This window comes from Ranitomeya variabilis, chromosome 6 (genome assembly GCF_051348905.1).
Source record: "Ranitomeya variabilis isolate aRanVar5 chromosome 6, aRanVar5.hap1, whole genome shotgun sequence".
Lineage (NCBI taxonomy): Eukaryota > Metazoa > Chordata > Amphibia > Anura > Dendrobatidae > Ranitomeya > Ranitomeya variabilis.
This window is the reverse complement of record NC_135237.1, coordinates 374,780,464-374,802,002: the sequence shown is the minus strand read 5'-3', so window position 1 is coordinate 374,802,002 and position 21,539 is coordinate 374,780,464.

The window sequence follows — 21,539 nt, the reverse complement described above, 5'->3', positions numbered from 1 at the left end:
TCCCAGGGTCTGAAGGAGAGGAAACTTTCCTTCAGGCCCTGGGATCCATATTCATGTGTAAAATAAAGAATTAAAATAAAAAATATGGATTTACTCACCTCTCCGGCGGCCCCTGGACTTTACCGATGTAACCGGGAGCCTCCGTTCCTAAGAATGAGCGCGTGAAGGGCCTTCAATGATGTCGCGGCTTGTGATTGGTTGCGTGAGCGCTCATGTGACCACTCACGCGACCAATCACAAGCCGTGACGTCATCGCAGGTCCTTCACACGCTCATTCTTAGGAACGGAGGCTCCCAGTTACGGCGGTAAGGTCCAGGGGCCGCGGGAGAGGTGAGTATATCTATATATATATCCATATACTCACCTCTCTGGCGGCCCCTGGACCTTACCGCCGTAACTGGGAGCCTCCATTCCTAAGAATGAGCGCGTGAAGGACCTGCGATGACGTTGCGGCTTGTGATTGGTCACGTGAGCGGTCACATGAGCGCTCACGCGACCAATCAGAAGCTGCGACGTCATCAAAGGCCCTTCACGCGCTCATTCTTAGGAACGGAGGCTGCCGTTTACAGCGGTAAGATCCAGGGGCCGCCGGAGAGGTGAGTATATCCATATTTTTTATTTTAATTCTTTATTTTACACATGAATATGGTTCCGATACCGATTCCCGATATCACAAAAGTATCGGAACTCGGTATCGGAATTCCGATACCGCAAGTATCGGCCGATACCCGATACTTGCGGTATCAGAATGCTCAACGCTAGTCAGTAGGGTTGAGCGACTTTTATTTTTATAGGATCGGGTCGGGTTTCACGAAACCCGACTTTCTCAAAAGTCGGGTCGAGTGAAATCGGCCGATCCTATAAAAAAGTCGGGGTCGGGGTCAGCCGAAACACGAAACCCAATGCAATGCAATGGGATACTATGGTTCCCAGGGTCTGAAGGAGAGGAAACTCTCCTTCAGGCCCTGGGATCCATATTAATGTGTAAAATAAAGAATCAAAATAAAAAATATTGATATACTCACCCTCGGATGCGCCCTGGTACTAACCGGCAGCCTTCCTTCCTAAGAATGAGCGCGTGAATGACCTGCGGTGACATCGCGGCTTGTGATTGGCCGCGTGAGCGGTCACATGGGCGGTCACGCGACCAATCACAAGCCGCGACGTCATCTAAGGTCCTTCACGCGCTCATTCTTAGGAAGGAAGGCTGCCGGAAAGAAGCAGGGCACGTCCGAGGGTGAGTATATTCCTATTAGGAGTGAAATCAGCCGATCTTCTTGAAAAGTCGGGGCCGGGGGATCGGCCGAAACACGAAACCCAATGCAAGTCAATGGGAAATGTATATATTTTTATATTTACTTCAGCGCGATATAGCAGAAAAGCCGGTAATTCAATTGAATGCTTTTCATTTCTCCTGCCTAAACCCATGTTATATCCCCTTTTTTTTGCATATTCCACACTACTAATGTTAGTAGTGTGTATGTGCAAAATTTCGGCGCTGTAGCTATTAAATTTAAGGGTTTAATCGTGGAAAAAATTGGCGTGGGCTCCCGCTCAATTTTCTCCGCCAGAGTGGTAAAGCCAGTGACTGAGGGCAGATATTAATAGCCTAGAGAGGGTCCATGGTTATTGGCCCCCCCTGGCTACAAACATCTGCCCCCAGCCACCCCAGAAAAGGCACATCTGGAAGATGTGCCTATTCTGGCACTTGGCCACTCTCTTCCCACTCCCGTGTAGCGGTGGGATATGGGGTAATGAAGGGTTAATGTCACCTTGCTATTGTAAGGTGACATTAAGCCAGATTAATAATGGAGAGGCGTCAATTATGACACCCATCCATTATTAATCCAATTGTATGAAATGGTTAAAAAAAACACACACAATATTGCAAAGTATTTTAATGAAATAAACACACAGGTTGTTTTAATATTTTATTGCTCTCTCAATCCACCTGAAGACCCTCGCTCTGTAACAAAGGAAAAATAATAAACCAACAATATACATACCTTCCGATGATCTGTCACGTCCCACGATGTAAATCCATCTGAAGGGGTTAAAATATTTTACAGGCAGGAGCTCTGCTAATGCAGCTGTACTCGTGCCTGTCAAACCCCGGTGAATGAAGGTAATGTAGGTCAATGACCTGTAGTTACCTCCATTCGCGGTGATGCGCCCCCTGCTGGATGTCCCTTGAACATGGGAAAATATTCAGAAAAGTTACCAGGCTCGAGGTCATATGAGAACATCCAGCAGAGGGCGCATCACCGCGAATGAAGGTAATGTAGGTCGGCGACTTTTGAAATTGGCCGATCTGTTTCGCTCAACCCTAGTTAGGATCCCTAGGGTTAGGGGTAGGGTTAGGGGTAGGGGTAGGGTTAGGATCCCTAGGGTTAGGGGTAGGGTTAGGGTTAGGGGTAGGGTTAGTGTTAGGGTTTGGGTCCTTTTATCACCTTGATGGTGGGGGGTGGCTTATGGGTTAGGGTTAGGGTTTGGATCCCTTTATCACCTTGATGGTAGGGGGTGGCTTATGGATTAGGGTTAGGGTTAGGGTTTGGATCCCTTTATCACCTGGATGGTGGGGGGTGGCTTATCAGTGTGTATTCTTGTTTTTTTCTATTAAAACGCATGCGTTTAAAACACAAGCAAACGCATGTGCTTAAAAACGCATGCATTTACATAGACAGCAATATGTTTTTTTGCCGCAAAAAAACGCCTCTAGAAATTACTACATGTTGCATTTCTGCAACCAAACGCAAGCATAGAAACGACGCATGCGTCGTCAAACGCGGCAAAATGCATACAATAAATGCATGCGTTTTTAATGTTAAATATAGGAAAAAAAACGCATGCGTTTTTGTGCTAAAACGCAGCGGCAAAAAATGCAAATGTGAAACCAGCCTAACTAGGACACATGGCAGCTGATCCCAAAAGGGGTAGAAATCTGCGATGACCAGGAATGGATGGCACAGCAGGCACAGGCAAGCGATGGACAGGTACTGACAAAATCGACTGGCATATAGGTGGACACGGCTGTTACTGGCAGGCACGGCTGGTATACAAGTGGACATGACAGCAGATACAGCTGGTATACACACAGGCATGAGTGGAATAAGGGCAGGTGCTGGCAGACACAGCTGGAATACAAGAAAGTATAGCTGGTATTGGTGGGCACGGCTGGTAAACAGGCACACACGGCAGGTGCTGGCAGACATGGCTATTATACAGGCATACAAGAACAGTGTACCTGTCAGCAGGCGAGCGTGCAGGCAAAGTGAAAGAACACATTGCTCAGGCACCTCCTAACAGTTTTAAATAATAAGTGTCTCCCACTGGCTAAGGAAACTTTAGGATAGTGTGCTGTCTCTCTAACCATTCCGGGGGTCCACGTGTGAATGCCCCTAAATGCAGGACCCAGGGATCAACCAGATGTGTGCAGACACCGGGAGGCCACAGCAGCAGGAGGATGAGTGGGCCGAGGACCGAGGCGTTGAGTCAGCATCCCTGCCAAGGGAGAGGAGGATGTGAATCACGCAGGGACCCCAGCTCTACAGTACCCCCCTTTACTCCCCCTCTTCTTTAAGCACATAAGAAATCTCTCTAGTAGTAGCTGGGCATGGATGTTCTCCTTGGGCTCACATAACCTCTCTTCAGGACTGAACTTATTCCAATCCACTAGAAAGAAAAGTTTTTTCTCTTACCCTTTTAGTAGCCAGAATATTTTCTACCTTGAAGACATCATCAGAGCTGTCTGGAGCAGGAGTAGTCCTTAAAGCAGTACAAAGTTAAAATGTCAGGCATGAGGAGAGATACGTGGATACATAAAGAGGCTGGGAGATTGAGCTTGTAGGATACGGCATTTATCTGTTTGAGGTCCTCAAAAGGCCCGATAAAGCGAGGACTTAACTTGCAAGAAGGTAGCTTAAGACCAGCTAACTTTGAAGAAAGCCAAACCTTGACTCCATGACGAAACACAGGCGGGTTCATGTGCTTCCTGTTCATGTGTCTCTTTATCCTTTCTGAAGACTTTATTAATGTGGCCTTGGCGTCTTCCCAAATTCTAGAGAAGTACTTGGTGAGAGCTTTGACCGCAGGAATGTAGAAGATAGTAACTACCAGGAATTGAATATTAGAGTGTTGACCACACAGAATAAAAAGCGACGACTTAGCAAAGGACTCACCTATATGGTTACTGTAAGAGAATTTGGCCCAATGCAGGAGTTTGATCCAATAACTATGGTGAACATTGATGAAATGCTGCAGTGAATTCATAAAGCTCTGCTTGATCTACTCTACCTCGCCATTGGATTAAGGATGGTAGGCTGAAGAGACGTCCAGGGCTACATTCATTAGCTTACAGAAAGCCCTTCAGAACCGTGATGTCAACTGGATGCCTCTATCAAACACAATATGGAAGGTAACCCATGAAGATGAAAGATTTGCTAAATGATCTTAGCAAGCACAGAAGCAGAAAACAGACTGGACAAAGAAGTAAAGTGGGTCATCTTAGGGAAGCGATCCATAACTACCAAGATGACAGTACAGTCAGTGGAGGCTGCAAGATCGGTAATGAAGTCCATTGTGATGTGCTGCCAGGGAGCTGACGGTACGGTAAGGGGACGTAACCAGCTGGGCGGAACCTGTTGTGGAGTATTCTGGTCACAGGAAAGACAGACCGTGCCGAAATCAATAATTTCTTTGTGCAGGGAAGGCCACCATTAGTGCTGTGAAATGAGACAAGCCATTTCCTTCTGACTGACATGACCAGAAAATTTAGATGATTGACCCCACTGAACAACCCGATTCCGGTCTTATTCCATGACAGAGATTCTCCCGGGTGGAACCTGAGACAAATCCACTGGAACAACAGTATGCATCTTGGAGGACTCAGTGATGTGTTGAGGCTCCTCCTACTGGTCGAAAGACAGAAATGACCTTAAAAAAGCATTCATCTTGATGTTATTGTCCGTCTGTCAGAAATGGAGAACAAAATCAAGGCAGGCGAGGAACAATGACCAACTTGGTTTTGGGTTGGATTTAGCCTTTGTGCAGACTGCAGATACACAAAGTTCTTGTGGGCAGAGTAAATAATTACTTTATGCACTGCTCCTGCAAGTAGAAGATTCAGTTCCTCCAAAGCCAATCCAATCGCCAACAGTTCTTGTTCGCCAATTGAGTAGTTGCGTTGAGGAGTCAAGAAGGTTTAAGAAAATAAACTGCAGGTCACCATACATCCAGTAGGAGACTTCTTAGTAAAAATATCACCCGAGGAATAAGCATTCATTTCCAAGAAGAATTGCTTATTACTGTCAGGACTGTGAAGCACTGGAACTGAAGAGAAGGCCTGCTTCAAGGAGACAAAGGCATTTTCAACCTTCGGAGTCCATACTCTAGGACTAGCAACTTTGTTTATCAGGGAAGAAATTCAGGAGGTCCAAGAGGAGAAATGTGGTATGAACTGGTGGTAGTAATTAGCAAATTCCAGAAATCACTGTGTTGCTTTCTTGCCATCAGCACAGGGCCTCTTCAGAACAGCAGACACCTTCTGAGTTAATGTGTCCCAGGAATGGAAGAGAGGTTTGCTCGAAGATGCATTTCTCAAACTTGGCGTAGGGACAGGTTTTCCTCAACATCTGCAGAACCTGGCAAATCTCCCTTCTGCGTGTGGGCAGATTGGGAGGCAACATAAATACTCATAATAGCCATCCTGGGTGTTGTTTTTTATAAGTAGCTGTCTAGCACTCTGAAAATAAAAATGGTGGAGGCACACAAGGCAGGAGAAGGCTATAAGAAGATAGCAAAGCATTTTCAAGTTGTCCTTTCCTCAGTTTAAAATTAAATTAAGAAATGGCAGTTAATAGGAGCAGTGGAAGGTAAGATAAGGTCTGGAAGACCAAGCGATATTTCAACATTGACACATGGTAATGTTTTAAATATTAGACAGTGTAGGACTGTCCTGATCAGAGTTACCTTGTCGTGGGTTTTATGCTATTTTTGATCAAAAGAGTACTAATAAAAACTCTTTGTTAATTAGATGCACTTTTTGCTTTTTACTTAGTTACAGCAGGGTTTTTGCTCATTTTTTCTCTTGTAGGTTTTATATGTTTTATGGACAATTTGAACATGCGTATATGTGCTGCATGTGTACCAACTCAAGTCAAGCTCAATATTTGTGTTTTTTCTTTGTATCAATGCATTCTGTGCAACCCTGGGTGTGGCCTCCCTTTTCTGAGCTGGAGATTGTATATAAGGCTCCCCCAGACTGGTGTTCCACTGGTTGGGTCCAGTCCTTTTGTCTGCCCTTATTCATACACTGAGGTCAACATTGAAACATAGTAAGGTTTTTAATATTAGACAGTATAGGACTGTCCCGATCAGAGTTACCTTGTCGTGGAGAGATGGCTTTTATGCTATTTTTGATCAAAAACAGTATTACTCTGTATTATTTAGATGCATTTTTTGCTTCTCACTTAGTTACAGCAGGTTTTTTGCTCATTTTATCTCTTGCAGGTTTTATATGTTTTAAGGCCAATGTAAACATACATTTATGTGCTGCATGTGTACCAACTCAAGTCAAGCTCAATTTTTGTGTTTTTTTAAATTTCAATGAAAGCTGCTCATAGGATTGTTGGAGAGGCATATCAGAAATGTGTAAAATCTTATTCAGCACTTCACAAAATTCAGCACCACCATCTGATAGGGTCCATATTATCAGTAGGCAGCATTTACATTATGCCTGTGTAGCAACTCACTGAGGATTAAAAAGTTAGACACTAAACAACTGAGTCTGTACAGACTAGATTTCCTTACACCGCAGTCCCTAGTATTGCCTGTAGGTACAGAGATAGCCAGAGCCAATGAACTATTAGATAGCAACTCGGACCTTAACCCCTTTACCCCCAAGGGTGGTTTGCACGTTAATGACCAGGCCAATTTTCACAATTCTGACCACTGTCAATTCATGAGGTTATAACTCTGGAACGCTTCAACGGATCCTGATGATTCTGACTCTGTTTTCTCACTACTTATTGTACTTCATGATAGTGGTAAAATTTCTTTGAAATTACCTGAGTTTAATTGTGAAAAAAATGGAAATTTGGCGAAAATTTTGAGAATTTCGCAATTTTCCAACTTTGAATTTTTATGGAATTAAATCACAGAGATATGTCACACAAAATACTTAATAAGTAACATTTCCCACATGTCTACTTTACATATGCACAATTTTGGAACAAAATTTTTTTTTGTTAGGGAGTTATAAGGGTTAAAATTTGACCAGCAATTTCTCATTTTTACAACACCATTTTTTTTTAGGGACCACATCTCATTTAAAGTCATTTTGAGGGGTCTATATGATAGAAAATAACCAAGTGTGACACAATTCTAAAAACTGCACCCCTCAAGGTTCTCAAAACCACATTCAAGAAGTTTATTAACCCTTCAGGTGTTTCACAGGAATTTTTGGAATGTTTAAATAAAAATGAACATTTAACTTTTTTTCACAAAAAAATTACTTCAGCTCCAATTTGTTTTATTTTACCAAGGGTAACAGGAGAACATGAACCCCAAAACTTGTTGTACAATTTGTCCTGAGTACGCCGATACCCGATATGTGGGAGTAAACCACTGTTTGGGCGCATGGCAGAGCTCGGAAGCAAAGGAGCGCCATTTGACTTTTCAATACAAAATTGACTGGAATTGAGATGGGATGCCATGTTGGGTTTGGAGAGCCCCTGATGTGCGTAAACATTGAAACCCCCCACAAGTGACACCATTTTGGAAAGTAGACCCCCTAAGGAACTTATCTAGATGTGTGGCGAGCACTTTGACCCATTAAGTGATTCACAGAAATTTATAATGCAGAGCCGTAAAAATAAAAAATCATATTTTTTCACAAAAATTATATTTTCGCCCCCAATTTTTTATTTTACCAAGGGTAAGAGAAGAAATTGGACCCCAAAAGTTGTTGTCCAATTTGTCCTGAGTACGCTGATACCCCATAGGTGGGGGGAACCACCGTTTGAGTGCGTGGCAGAGCTCAGAAGGGAAGGAGCATCATTTGGAATGCAGACTTAGATGGATTGGTCTGCAGGCGTCACATTGCGTTTGCAGAGCCCCTAATGTACCTAAACAGTAGAAACCCCCCACAAGTGACCCCATATTCGAAACTAGACCCCGAAAGGAACTTTTCTAGATGTGTTGTGAGAACTTTGAACCCCCAAGTGTTTCACTACAGTTTATAATGCAGAGCCGTGAAAATAAAAAATCTTTTTTTTCCACAAAAATTATTTTTTAGCCCCCAGTTTTGTATTTTTCCAAGGGTAACAGAAGAAATTGGACCCCAGAAGTTGTTGTCCAATGTGTCCTGAGTATGTTGATACCCCATATGTTGGGGTAAACCCCTGTTTGGGTGCACGGGAGAGCTCGGAATGGAAGGAACACTGTTTTACTTTTTCAACGCAGAATTGGCTGGAATTGAGATCGGACGCCATGTCGCGTTTGGAGAGCCCCTTATGTGCCTAAAGAGTGGAAACCCCCCAATTATAACTGAAACCCTAATCCAAACACATCCATAACCCTAATCCCAACGGTAACCCTAACCACACCCCTAACCCTGACACACCCCTAACCCTAATCCCAACCCTATTCCCAACCGTAAATGTAATCCAAACCCTAACCCTAACTTTAGCTCCAACCCTAACCCTAACTTTAGCCCCAACCCTAACTGTAGCCTTAACCCTAGCCCCAACCCTAACCCCAGCCCTAACCCTAGCCCTAACCCTAGTCCTAACCCTAGTCCTAACCCTAACCCTAGCCCTAGCCCTAACCCTAACCCTAACCCTAACCCTAGCCCTAACCCTAGCCCTAACCCTAGCCCTAACCTTAGCCCTAGCCCTAGCCCTAACCCTAGCCTTAACCCTAGCCCTAACCCTAGCCCTAACCCTAGCCCTAACCAAAACCCTAATGGGAAAATAGAAATACATACATTTTTAATTTCTTAATTTTTAGCTAACTAAGGGGGTGATGAAGGGGGGTTTGATTTACTTTTATAGCGGGTTTTTTAGCGGATTTTTATGATTGCCAGCCGTCACACACTGAAAGACGCTTTTTATAGCAAAAAATATTTTTTGCGTTACCACATTTTGAGAGGTATAATTTTTCCATATTTTGGTCCACAGAGTCATGTGAGGTCTTGTTTTTTGCGGGACGAGTAGATGTTTTTATTGGTAACATTTTTGGGCATGTGACATTTTTTGATCGCTCTTTATTCCGATTTTTGTGAGGCAGAATGACCAAAAACCAGCTATTCGTGAATTTCTTTTGTGGGAGGCGTTTATACCGTTCGGCGTTTGGTAAAATTGATAAAGCTGTTTTATTCTTCGGGTCAGTATGATTACAGTCATACCTCACTTATATCATTTTTTTTATGTTTTGGCGCTTTTATACGATAAAAACTATTTTATAGAAAAAAATAATTATTTTTGCATCGCTTTATTCTGAGGACTATAACTTTTTATTTTTTCTTTGATGATGCTGTATGGCGGCTCGTTTTTTGCGGGACAAGATGTCGTTTTCAGCGGTACCATGGTTATTTATATCCATCTTTTTGATTGCGTGTTATTCCACTTTTTGTTTGGCGGTATGATAATAAAGCGTTGCTTTTTGCCTCGTTTTTTTTTTTTTTTTTTTTGCGGTGTTCACTGAAGGGGTTAACTAGAGGAACAGTTTTATAGGTCGGGCCGTTACAGATGCGGCAATACTAAATATGTGTACTTTTATTGTTTTGTTTTTTTTAGATAAAGAAATGTATTTATAGGAACAATATATTTTTTGGGGGGGAATTTTTTTTTGGAATTTTTTATTTTTTTTTACACATGTGAATATTTTTTTTTTTACACTATAACATTGCCCCAGGGGGCGCATCATGTTATAGTGTAAGATCGTTGATCTGACACTTTGCTGTGCACTGTGTCAGATCGGCGATCTGACATGCACAGCTCCTGGAGGCTTCCCGGCGCCTGCTCTGAGCAGGCGCAGTGAAGCCACCTCCCTGCAGGACCCAGATGCCGCGGCCATCTTGGATCCAGGCCTGCTGCAGGGAGGAAGAGGTAAGAGACCCTCGGAGCAACGCGATCACATCGCGTTGCTCCGGGGTCTCAGGGTAGCACGCAGGGAGCCCCCTCCCTATGCGATGCTTCCCTGTACCGCAGGTACACTGCGATCATGTTTGATCGCAGTATGCCGGGGGTTAATGTGCCGGGGGCAGTCCGTGACAACTCCTGGCACATAGTGCCGGATGTCAGCTGCTAGTCAGCTGACACCCGGCCGCGATTGGCCGCGCTTCCCCCGTGAGCGCGGCCGATCACGCTGGATGTACTATCCCGTCGGTGGTCATACGGGCCCACCCCACCTCGACGGGATAGTACGTCCGATGTCAGAAAGGGGTTAACTCCATAAATGGCCGGTGAGCTGCTTCACGTTCCTATTAAAAAAATTGGAGGGAAGAGCAGAGTGTTAAATTAACTACAAGAGAAGTGTGCTGAAAAAAGGAAAGATACAGTGGGTAAAGTAAATAACTGAATACCAAACGAAGAATAAAGAAATTATTCGTAACAAATATACAGCCTTATAAACTTACTAAAGTTAAACAGAAAAGAGGGGCAAATAAATAACAAGGTAAAAATAATTATCTCAAAGCTCACAGACTGGCACCAAGTATCAATCAAATGGCAAAACATTTAAATAAATTTATCATGGAATTATCATGCCCTCTGGAAGTCAGAATATAAAGTTGCACCCAAAAATGGAAATGTGGACCCAAACCCGGAACCCATTCACTTGAATAGGGGCCGGAACATCCAGTGTTTGCCACCCTTCTGATCGGCGGTAAAATCATCACCGCTGGTCAGACTGTTAGAATCTGTTTTGTTTTTTGACCATCCGCCATCTTGTTGTGGTTTTCTGGCTGCTGGTCTTTTTCCCCTGGTGCTGGGTTGTCTTAGGTCAGGTGATTGTATCACCCTTTATTACCCAGCACCTGCCTCCCATTCCTTGCTGGATAACAGTGTTAATCCGCTAGCTTTCTGTGTTGGATTTTATGCAGTTCAGGGATCTCTGGTTCTGCTATCCTTAGTTTCTGTTTTCAGTTGGTTTCTGCAACCATCTCTGTGTTTTCTATTAGGAGGTGACCTGTTTTTATACCCAGTCCTTAGATCTTTCAGGGACCTCCTTCCCCCTGTCTATAGGTCTTTGCTTGAGTTTAACCTAGGATCGCCAGTGGGTCTATTCACAAGGAATGGGTTGCCCACTCCATCATAGGGTATCAGCCTAGTTTCAGTGCAGGGTCAGTTTTCCCCCCTTCTATTCTAGTTCTGTGTTGCAGTTCCGTAATACAGACAGCAGTGGTTCCCACTCTGTCAAAAGACAGCATGAGCCAGCTGCTGTGATTAGAGGTATAAACTTTACCTCCGGTCACTGGTGTTAGCTGATGGGACAACTGCTCCCATCATCCTTCGCCTGCTGCTGCTAAAAATAGTGACAGAAGGCAGCGACTGATGGGAGTATTCATCAGCCAGCACCTGCACTCTAAATAAATAATTACATTTAAAAAAAACAGGGTTCCTCTTTATTTTTATTAACCAGCCTGGCAAAATTCCCAGCTGGGGGTGCAACCTTCAGCTGTCAGCTTCAGCAAGGCTGGTTATCAAGAATATAGAGGTCCCCACAGCATATTTTTTAATTATTTAAATAAATAATTTTTAAAAATGGCGTGGGTTCCCCCATTCCTGACAACCAGTCAAGCGAAAGCAGACAGCTGGGGGTTGGTATTCTCAGGCTGGTAAGGGGTCATGGACATTTGCCCACCCAACCTAAAAATAGCAGCCCTCAGCCACCCAGGAAGGAAGCATCTATTAGATGGTTCAATTCTGGCACTTTGCCCGGCTTTTTCAACTTGCCCTGTAGCAGTGGGGTTCATATTTGAGAGTTTGATGTCAACTTTGTATTGTCAGGTGACATCAAGCCCATGGCTTAGTAATGGAGAGACGTCAATGAGACACCTACAGCAGAAACCAGAAGTTTACATACACTATATAAAAAGACACCTGTGCTTGTTTTTCTCCATATCTGACATGAAATCAGAATAAACCTTCCCGATTTTAGGTCAATTAGGATTACCATAATTATTAATATTTGCCGAATGCCAGAATAATGAGAGATAGAATGTTCTAAGTCATTTTCATTACTTACTGCAAAGTCAAAGGCTTACATACATTTCATTAGCATTTGGTACCATTGCCCTTAAAGGGAACTTGCCAGCAGGATTGTGTACAGTAACCCACAGACAGTATCAGGTTGGCACCATTATATTGAGTATAATGATACCTTGGTTAATTAAATCCATCTTGTGGTTGTTATTTAACCTTTGCTTTTAAATTTGAGTTAATGATGTGCTTGTGCTTTAAGGCGGGCCTGTGGGTGGGGGTCTTTATGTGGTGCTTTGATTAGCTAAACATGTGTATGGCTTCTGACAGGTCACTTAATCCTTAGTGACCTGGCCCCTAGTTTACATAATGAATATTCAATATATAACTTGAAAAAAATCCCTCCTGCAGGCAGGCGCCTGCGCTGCAGCATGATTGCATATGTAATGTGCATATAATTATTTTTTTTAAATGTAATCCTGATATTCATAAAAAAAATACATTTGAAAATTGCACCGGCCGCATCTGCACTGTAACGGCTCTCGGTGATCCGATATTTGTTACTATGCAGATGCCGGCGGCACCATCTTGCTATAGAAAAAAAAATCCTCCACCAAGATGGCACCGGCGGCGCCTATGCAGTAGCAGCTATCGGCAGTCGCCAACAGCAGCTATTGTGCAGGCGCCGGCTGCTCCATCTTGCTATAAGAAAAAATGTCCTCTTCCAAGGAAAAAGTTCTCCCCTTTGCACAGAAATGCTTTTCTCCAGCACTGCATATATTTGAAGCTTCTCCCATGATCTCATGCTGTTGTCTCCGGCTATTTACATTCATTTCAAATCTCTGTTCTGAGCGAAAGGTCAAAATGTATTTTGCAACAAAGTGGATATTATATGAAATACATTTTTTGCATCATTACCTGGAGTTCCAAATCAAATTACTATATAGATTGGAGTGGATTCTTATTTGTGCACTCCAAACACGCTGAGAGTGCCCCATAGCCTTTTTTTACTTTTATGCTGAATAAATTGGGTCAAGTGTTTAGGATATCCTTCCACAAGCTTCGCAAAATAATTGTTCAGAATTTGAGCCCATTACTTTTGACAAAACTGGTGTAACTGATCCAGATTTGTAGGTCCCCTTGCTTGCTCCTGCCTTTTCAGCTTTGCCCCTTAAATTTTCAATAGGATTGAGATCATGGATTTGTGATGGCCACTCCAAAACATTGACTTTTTTTATTCTTAAGCCACTTTGTTACCATCTTGGCAGTATACTTCAAGTCATTGTTCATTTGAATGACCCACTTCCACCCAAGCTTTAACTTTCTAGCTGATGTCTTGAGATGTTGCTTCAGTATTGCCACATAAATCTTCTTTTCTCATAATGTCATCTATTTTGTGAAGTGCACCATTCCCTCCTGCAGCAAAACAACCCCACAACATGATGCCACCCCTATGTTTCACAGATGGAATGATGTTCTTAGGCACCTAAGCTTTTCCCTTTTTCCTCCAAACGAAACAATGGTCATCATGCCCAAGTAGTTCAATTTTAGTTTCATCAGACCACATGACATGTCTTCAAAAATTAAGATTCTGGATCCCGTGTGCATTTGCAAACATTAATGAGGCTTTTAATGTTTGTTTTGGAGTAATGGCTTCTTCCTGGCAGAGTGGCTTTTCAGCCCATGATGAAACAGTACGTGTTTCACTGTAGATATTGACACAATCTTAAAAGCTTTCAACTATCATATTCACAAGGTCTTTTGCTTTTGTCCTTGGGTTGATTTGCACATGTTGGACCAAAGCACATTCATCTCTGGGACACAGATCCCGTCTCTTTTCTGAGCGGTATGATGGCTGGACATTCCCGTCTTGTTTGATCTTGTGTATAATTGTTTGTACAGATGAACGAGGCACTTTCAGGTATCTTGAAATTGAACCCAAGGATGAGCCAGATTTGTACAAGTCCACAATTCTCTTCCTGAAATCTTAGCTGATTTTTTCAGGCTTAACCCATGATGCTACACAAACAAGCATTGTGTTTCAGGTGTGCGATAAACTATATCCGCAGGTTTGTCTCTAATTAACTTAGATGTTGCAAAAAAAAAAACTATCAGAAGCTTCCAAACACATGACAGCATCAAATGGGTAAGCCAGAATTATTTAAAGATAAAGTAATCTTAGTGTATGTAAACTTTTGACTTTACAGTAAGTAATGAAAATGCCTGAAAACACTGTCTCTCTTTCTCTCATTATTCTGGCATTTGACAAATACTAACAATTATGGTAATCCTAATTTACCTTAAACGGGAAAGGTTTATTCTTATTTAATGTCAAATATTGAGAAAAACATCATATGTGTCTTTTTATATAGTGTACAGTATATAAACTTCTGGTTTCAACTGTATCCATTACTAGTCCTATAGTCAAATGATAAATAAGCACACAGTCAGAATAAAGTATTTTATTGGAAATAAAACAAAACACTCTTTTCCATTTGTATCTAAAAATAACATGGAAAAAAACAGCGAGACAAAGATCATGCCCATATGTAAAGGAACACCTCCAGACAATAATAAATGAAAAATATATAAACTTTTAATTGGCAATGAGCCTCAAAAACTACATATATGTGTATGCAAAGAACAATAACACACAACACTTAAAAACATTTAAAATTGCAAAGAATGCAAAAACAACAACATGCCTATGCTGGAATAATTGTCAAATCCTATGATAGGGAAAATGACGTCCCACAAGAAAAATATGCTTCCCCCAATAAGATGATCCAAAGGATCTACCCACACAGTCAAGATATAAGAATGAATAACCACTCAATGGTGTGGTGTCAATGTTGCAAAACCATAGCCCCCAGCATGAGGTGCATAATTCCTGTGCAAAATAACTGCAATAATGTGCAGATCATGGTAATGGAGTACAACCAAAAAAGGCCCTGGAAAAGATGTGCCTGAGAATAGAGTCTGAAATATAACTCAAAAAATGACTGTTATAAGATAGGCACATATGGCATGCAAGGGGAAGGGAGAGGAAGGACTACAGAATGTAACAGCCCAAAAAAATGAAAACCTCAATCCCATAAAAAAAAACCCATCATACTAATAATGCTAATGGTCCAAAGCCCTGACCATGGGTGGAAGTCTGTGTGGAGAGGGGAAGCAATCTGTGGTTGTACTCCATTACCATGATCTGCACATTATTGCAGTTATTTTGCACAGGAATTATGCACCTCATGCTGGGGGCTATGGTTTTGCAACATTGACACCACACCATTGAGTGGTTATTCATTCTTATATCTTGACTGTGTGGGTAGATCCTTTGGATCATCTTATTGGGGGAAGCATATTTTTTTGTGGGACGTCATTTTCCCTATCATAGGATTTGACAATTATTCCAGCATAGGCATGTTGTTGTTTTTGCATTCTTTGCAATTTTAAATGTTTTTAAGTGTTGTGTGTTATTGTTCTTTGCATACACATATATGTAGTTTTTGAGGCTCATTGCCAATTAAAAGTTTATATATTTTTCATTTATTATTGTCTGGAGGTGTTCCTTTACATATGGGCATGATCTTTGTCTCGCTGTTTTTTTCCATGTTTTGTTACAGCCCATAGTGAACCTTCCTTTTTCTGATACATTTTGTGGTGCCCTCCACCTATCCACTTGTTATCTAAAAATAACACACACAGTTATACTCACCTAACACCCACTCCATTGAATCCCTCATCTCCTGTAACAAAACAAAACTAAAAAAAAACAATATCCTTCACCTGTGGATTGTTCTGTTGCATGCTGTAATCCAAGTCTGGGGGATAAACAGTTTTCAACCTGTACGGTGCCAAGATACGACTGTCCCATTGATGAAAGAGCTGCTGTGAGTACAGCATCAGTGACTAGCATTGACATCATCGAAGTTACTTCTGGTCACTGAGGCTGCATTACCAGCTGGGCCAATGAACTGCAGTGACCTTGGTGAGATCCTTGCTAGCACAGTGAGAAAAATCTCACTGTGCAGAGACGAGCTCACCAGAGTTCACTGCAGTGAATTTGAACTGTGGTGAACTCGCCTCTGCACTGTAAGAATTTTTCTCACTGTGCTAGCATAGATCTCACCAAGGTCACCGCAGTTCATTTACCCAGCTGGGAACACAGCAACAGTGACCGGCAGTAGCCTTGATAATGTCTCTGCTGCTCACTAATGCTGCGCTCGCAGCAGCTCATTCTTCAGTGGTTCTCAGCCTGGAAAGTTGCATCTTTGCACTCTCCAGGTTGAAAACTGTTTTTCCCCAAGACTTGAACTATGGTGTGGGACAGAATGACAGACAGGTGAGGGATATTTTTGTTTTTTACTTTTGTTTTCTTACAGGAGACGAGCAATTCAATGGTGGTGAGTATAACAGTGATTGTTATTTTTAAATAAAAAAGTAAAAGTGTGTTTTGTTTTATTTCAAATAAAATACTTTATTCTGGCTGTGTGCTTATTTACTATGCAAAATTTACAGCTATACAAGCTGTGCATTGGCCATTTTACATTGTATCAAAGTGTCACATCTTCAGTTGTCCCATTAAGAGATATAATAAGTTATTTACAAAAATATGAGGGGTGTACTCACTTTTGTGATATAAAGTATATGCCCCTCGCAGATCAAGCTTAATAAAGACTCTGGAAGCTCTGGGATGATCAAACAAGTCAGAGATGAGGGGCAGAAGATACTTATTGTTGATTGTTATCTGGTTGAGATCCCCTATAGTCAATACATCAATACTGGGACAGAATGAGCCTGCTCCAGCTGGGGAGGATGAATTCTGGATGAATCCCTTAGCCATATTCTCCTTGATAAATTTTAACATCCCTTGGGTCTCTACCTGGGACATAGAATGGATATGGCCTCCCAGGATCTGATTTGCCACTCTAGCAATTCTATGAGCAGCTCTCACTAAAATTTAGCTTGGTCCTCCAGACCTTATCTTGACCTCCACTGTACCTGCCAACTGCCATTTCTTAATTTTATTTCAAACTGAGGAAAGGGCAATAGGCATGGGTGAACCCGATGCTCCGGGACCATACCAAACACCTAGTGTCCGTGCAAGGACCCTGAAATTAATTGTTAAGGAAGAAGAAACAAAACTTTCCAAACTCAATAAAGAGAATGATTCCATCAAAATTTCTTTAAAAGAACAATTGCTGATCACATGCTAGAGGAGCTCCCGTCCCTCTCCTTGCCTAAACAGCCAGGTGTGATGTAAGCATAACTGCTGGCTGTGACAACTGGTACTCCGCTATCACTTAGCAAAGCTCCTGAAGCTCCTGGGGGTGATTGTATGGGCATCACCAGGATGTACTGATATGTCAATTTGTGGGAACGCTCTGCAAAATGTACCAATACATCCAGTTTCGGGAATGGGTTAAAAAATAATTAGACAAGAAAAATGGGGACTCTGTTCCTAAGGACTGTCAATGCCAAGTGGATTGGGGTAAAGACAATAAAGAAGTTTATTTTATCTGGTGGGCAAGTGAGGATATTTTCAATGAATATTCTATATAAATCAGTCATTAGCAGATATTTGTGCCCAGTGTCGGACTGGGGTGCCTACGGCCCACAGGTAGAGTTTATGCAGCGCCCCCACTGCCGCAGGGCTGAGGGGTACCCGATACCGGGCCTCTGAGTCTCTGCTCTGGGATTGTCACGGTGGCTAGGCCCGGTCCGTGACCCTGCTGAGGGGCGCCCATATAATAGGGTGTGCGGGATGGTGGTGATGTTGTAGTGGTGCGGTGCAGGTTGCAGTAAATAACGAGGACACCAGGTTGCAGTCTCTTTACCTCTTTACTGAAGGCTTCAGGATCCTCAATCCGGAATATGGTTAACCGGGCAGCGCAAGCCTGGTCGGTCCGATGGCACATCCAGAGCTCCCTTTGCAGGTGGAAATCAGTGCCTACCTTCTAGTGCTTGTGTGTTGTAGTCCTTCCCTGCTAAGCACCACGGGATAGTCCTCACAACTGTTGTGTCTGTTTCTCGTGTTCCCTCACAACTTGATTCTGATGTTCTTCCACGTCCCCCCAGATCTTATGGTTAGGACGCACCCGTATGACGGGGAGGCTCGGAGCTCTTCCGGGACTCTAGCGTCGCCCCACTCCTGTTGTTACCCCCCTGTGTCTTCCTAGGTCAATTGGGTGAGACAGCCTGCCTATAACTGACTGTCCTGCCGTAGGTTTGAAGTTTGGCCTGGAGCTCTATACTTCCTCGGCGTTCCGGCCACCGGTTATGCGCCTCAATAGGATGTTGCCTCGTCTTACAGCACGACTCCTACTGGTATTCTCCTTGTTGCGTTGATCTAGTTTCTCACTCAGCACAATATACCTCGCTTCTTGTCCTTTCTTGGGGTACCGCCGCTATATCGTGCAGGCGCGGTCCCGTAACGTTCTCTCTCGTTGCTAGGCCTCTGTCAGGATCCCACCCCTGACAGGGACCCCTCCGAATCTTCCCCTACAACACCCTCTGCCACAAGGTGTTGCCTGGTTCCAACCCAGTCAGCTTTCTCTTCTAACTTCCTGCCTAACCCCCAGTTTTACCAGATTGTGAGGAGTGGCCTAATAAATAGAACCCTTAGCTCCCCCTGGAGGCCAGACTGTGAAATGTATTGGTGTCTGTGACACCTGGTCAGATGAACTCCTTCAGTGCCATCAGACGTACCATAGCCCCCCTTAGCGGCGGAGCAACAGTACTGCAACGACCAGGACTCTGGGGCACTGCACTCCCCCCCCGGTTAAATCCAGTACTCCTGGACTGGGAAGAAAACAACAATACATGTCAGCAAAAAGACATACAATTTTGAAAATGCAAGTACAAGTAAACTTTTCAACAGAGTTTCCCTTTATGGGAGGTGAGGACACTTGAACGTTACAAACATGGTTAAATACTTCAAATAACATACTATAAATACTTTTCTTACCCAACCGGGTATTCTACTAAGTGCAAAATCTTTGAACAATAATTTAACTTTGCCTTTAAGGACGTACTCGCTGAATCCACTAAAGACCTTCTTATAAAACATTATAAGGCTAATCAACTTTTATGCATTCTCCTTCTTTACATCTGCAGGATCGCCTGTCCTAACTGCTCCAGACCTACTGCCTCTCCTTTCTGTTACAGGACCGCCCCTTTCTGCCCGGGCCTACTGTCTTTCTACTACTATACACAGTATAGAACATATCATCTATCTTTCAGTTCGGATTACTGAGCCATCTCTGTATGGCTCCTAAGAGGACTCACCACTAACCCCTATGAGTTCACTTCCTGTCCTCATTTTCTAGCACATTATTAAACATTTTCTATTAAATAAAACATTAAACTTCCTTCATTACTTTCTTACTGACATGTATGCAGGACGCTATATCTACCACTACGGGTCTGCTGCATCTTTCTTCCATCTTTCACCTTTACAGGACTTTATTTCAGAGCACATTACCAACATTTCTTACAATCAACTAGTTAGTTACATTTAACTTCTTCTTTCAAGACATTATTGCCATTTAACCATCTTAAGGCAACACTGTTCATAAGTGCAATATGTGAACATTCCCTTTAAGAGGGAACCAAGTCTCTATGAGGTAGTGCAACTTCTCAAGCTGCAAGTCTGTTTGCAGTAAGGAATCCGATGCTGGTTCCTAGACCAGTGTCTTCGCAAAGAGTCCTTTCCTTGTGTAAAACCAATAGAGAGCACCTTGAAGAAGGTGCAAACTATTTACAACATCAGTTTTTGAATCATTCACCGTCCATGATTCGGCAGTCTCTTGATAACTGAGGCAACAAGTAGAAAACAAACAAAAGGCAATAGGGATCCCGGGTCAACTAAGGGATCCCTTTAAGAGTTTAACTATTTACAATCAATAAAGCATTCTTGCTTACTCACTTTTCTTGTGGTGCAGGGGGTGGTCTCTGATCCGCGGCCGATGCGGTGTCAGTACCGGTGGTTGATCTTTCAGGTGCCGTCAGATCACTCGGTGTCTGGACCTGAAGGCTAACCCTGTTTGCAAGTTCGGTAGCCGCCACAAGGCGGACGGTGGTGAGAGTAACAAGATCTGTCAAGCCCGGATCAGTCATGGTCGGGGCAACAGGTGACGCCCCTTCAGGCTCACAGCGTTGGACATTCCGAGCGCACCACCCTTGCGCACTCTGGTGGCGGGTGTAGGTCACCTGATCCCCCCTTTGCAATGGGTCACCATATTGGTTACAGCAGGGAGTTTTCATGTTGTAACTAGTAACGAAGATGTCAGTCGGTAGTCCCGGTTCCTGTATGGAGCCCCAACCCCTCTTCGGGTGGAAGGCCAGCACAGTTCCCCGCTTTACCACGTCTGTCCTGCCATGCGCAGACTTTCTGCGTTGCGTTTTTGGCGTGTCAGGTTGTTCCGTCTCGTCTCGGTGTCTCCAATGCAAGATTAAACATTGTTTATACTGTTCCCAAGTGAGCACAGCAAGGGTGAGGCCGTCCTCCCGGGCTCCATCTGGCCCGGTCCAGGGGGTGTCCCACCGGAGGACCACCCCGTCTGGGCCCACGTCTATGGGTTCTCCCATCTTGGTCGGTAGTGGAGGTACCAGCTTCCCCATCGCGTCGGGGGTGAGGATCACCCGCTCCACCGAGAGGAAACAGTTATTGCTGGGGTGAGGAGCGGTCACGGGAGCGGGAGCGGTCAGGAGAGCTGGATCGGTCGGGGGAGCAGAATCGGCTGGGGGAGTAGGGGCGCCATCCATACCTGCGCCTGATGTGATTCCACCGATGTCGATCTGTTCCGTTGACGAGGACACTGGAATCGGCGGCAACCTGGACCGCGGCTCCTCCTCGGCGGCCTCCCGATGTGGCTCCGCTCTCCATGGTTCCGTGGTCGGGACAGGTATTCTCGGCTCCTCCGTCGGCGGCTCCAGGGAGCTCAGATCCTTCACCAGCGGTGGAAGCGAGTCCGCCTCTGATGGGTGAGGGCAAGCCGGAATCGCTTTGCTGTCATTCGGGCACTTGCTGTTCATCATCACTGTCCGGCATTCGGCGGCAACGCATGCACCTGGCTCTGCCATTTCTCCGAGGTCGAGCTCCCTCTTCACCTCGTTCCCGCCGTTGCAAATCAGGGGGCGGTTCTCCTCTGCTGCTGGGCAGGTCGTCATCTTGCAGCAGAAGTTGGAGGGGGCAGTCGCTACTTTTGGCGCCGCTTTGGTGGTCTCCTCCCATGGCACGCCCTCCTTCTTCCTCTGCGCTCCCTGTGGTGCTGCAATGGCGGCGGGTTTTGGCGGGAACTTGTGGCGGCAAGTGGCAATACACAGTCTTTGCGATAA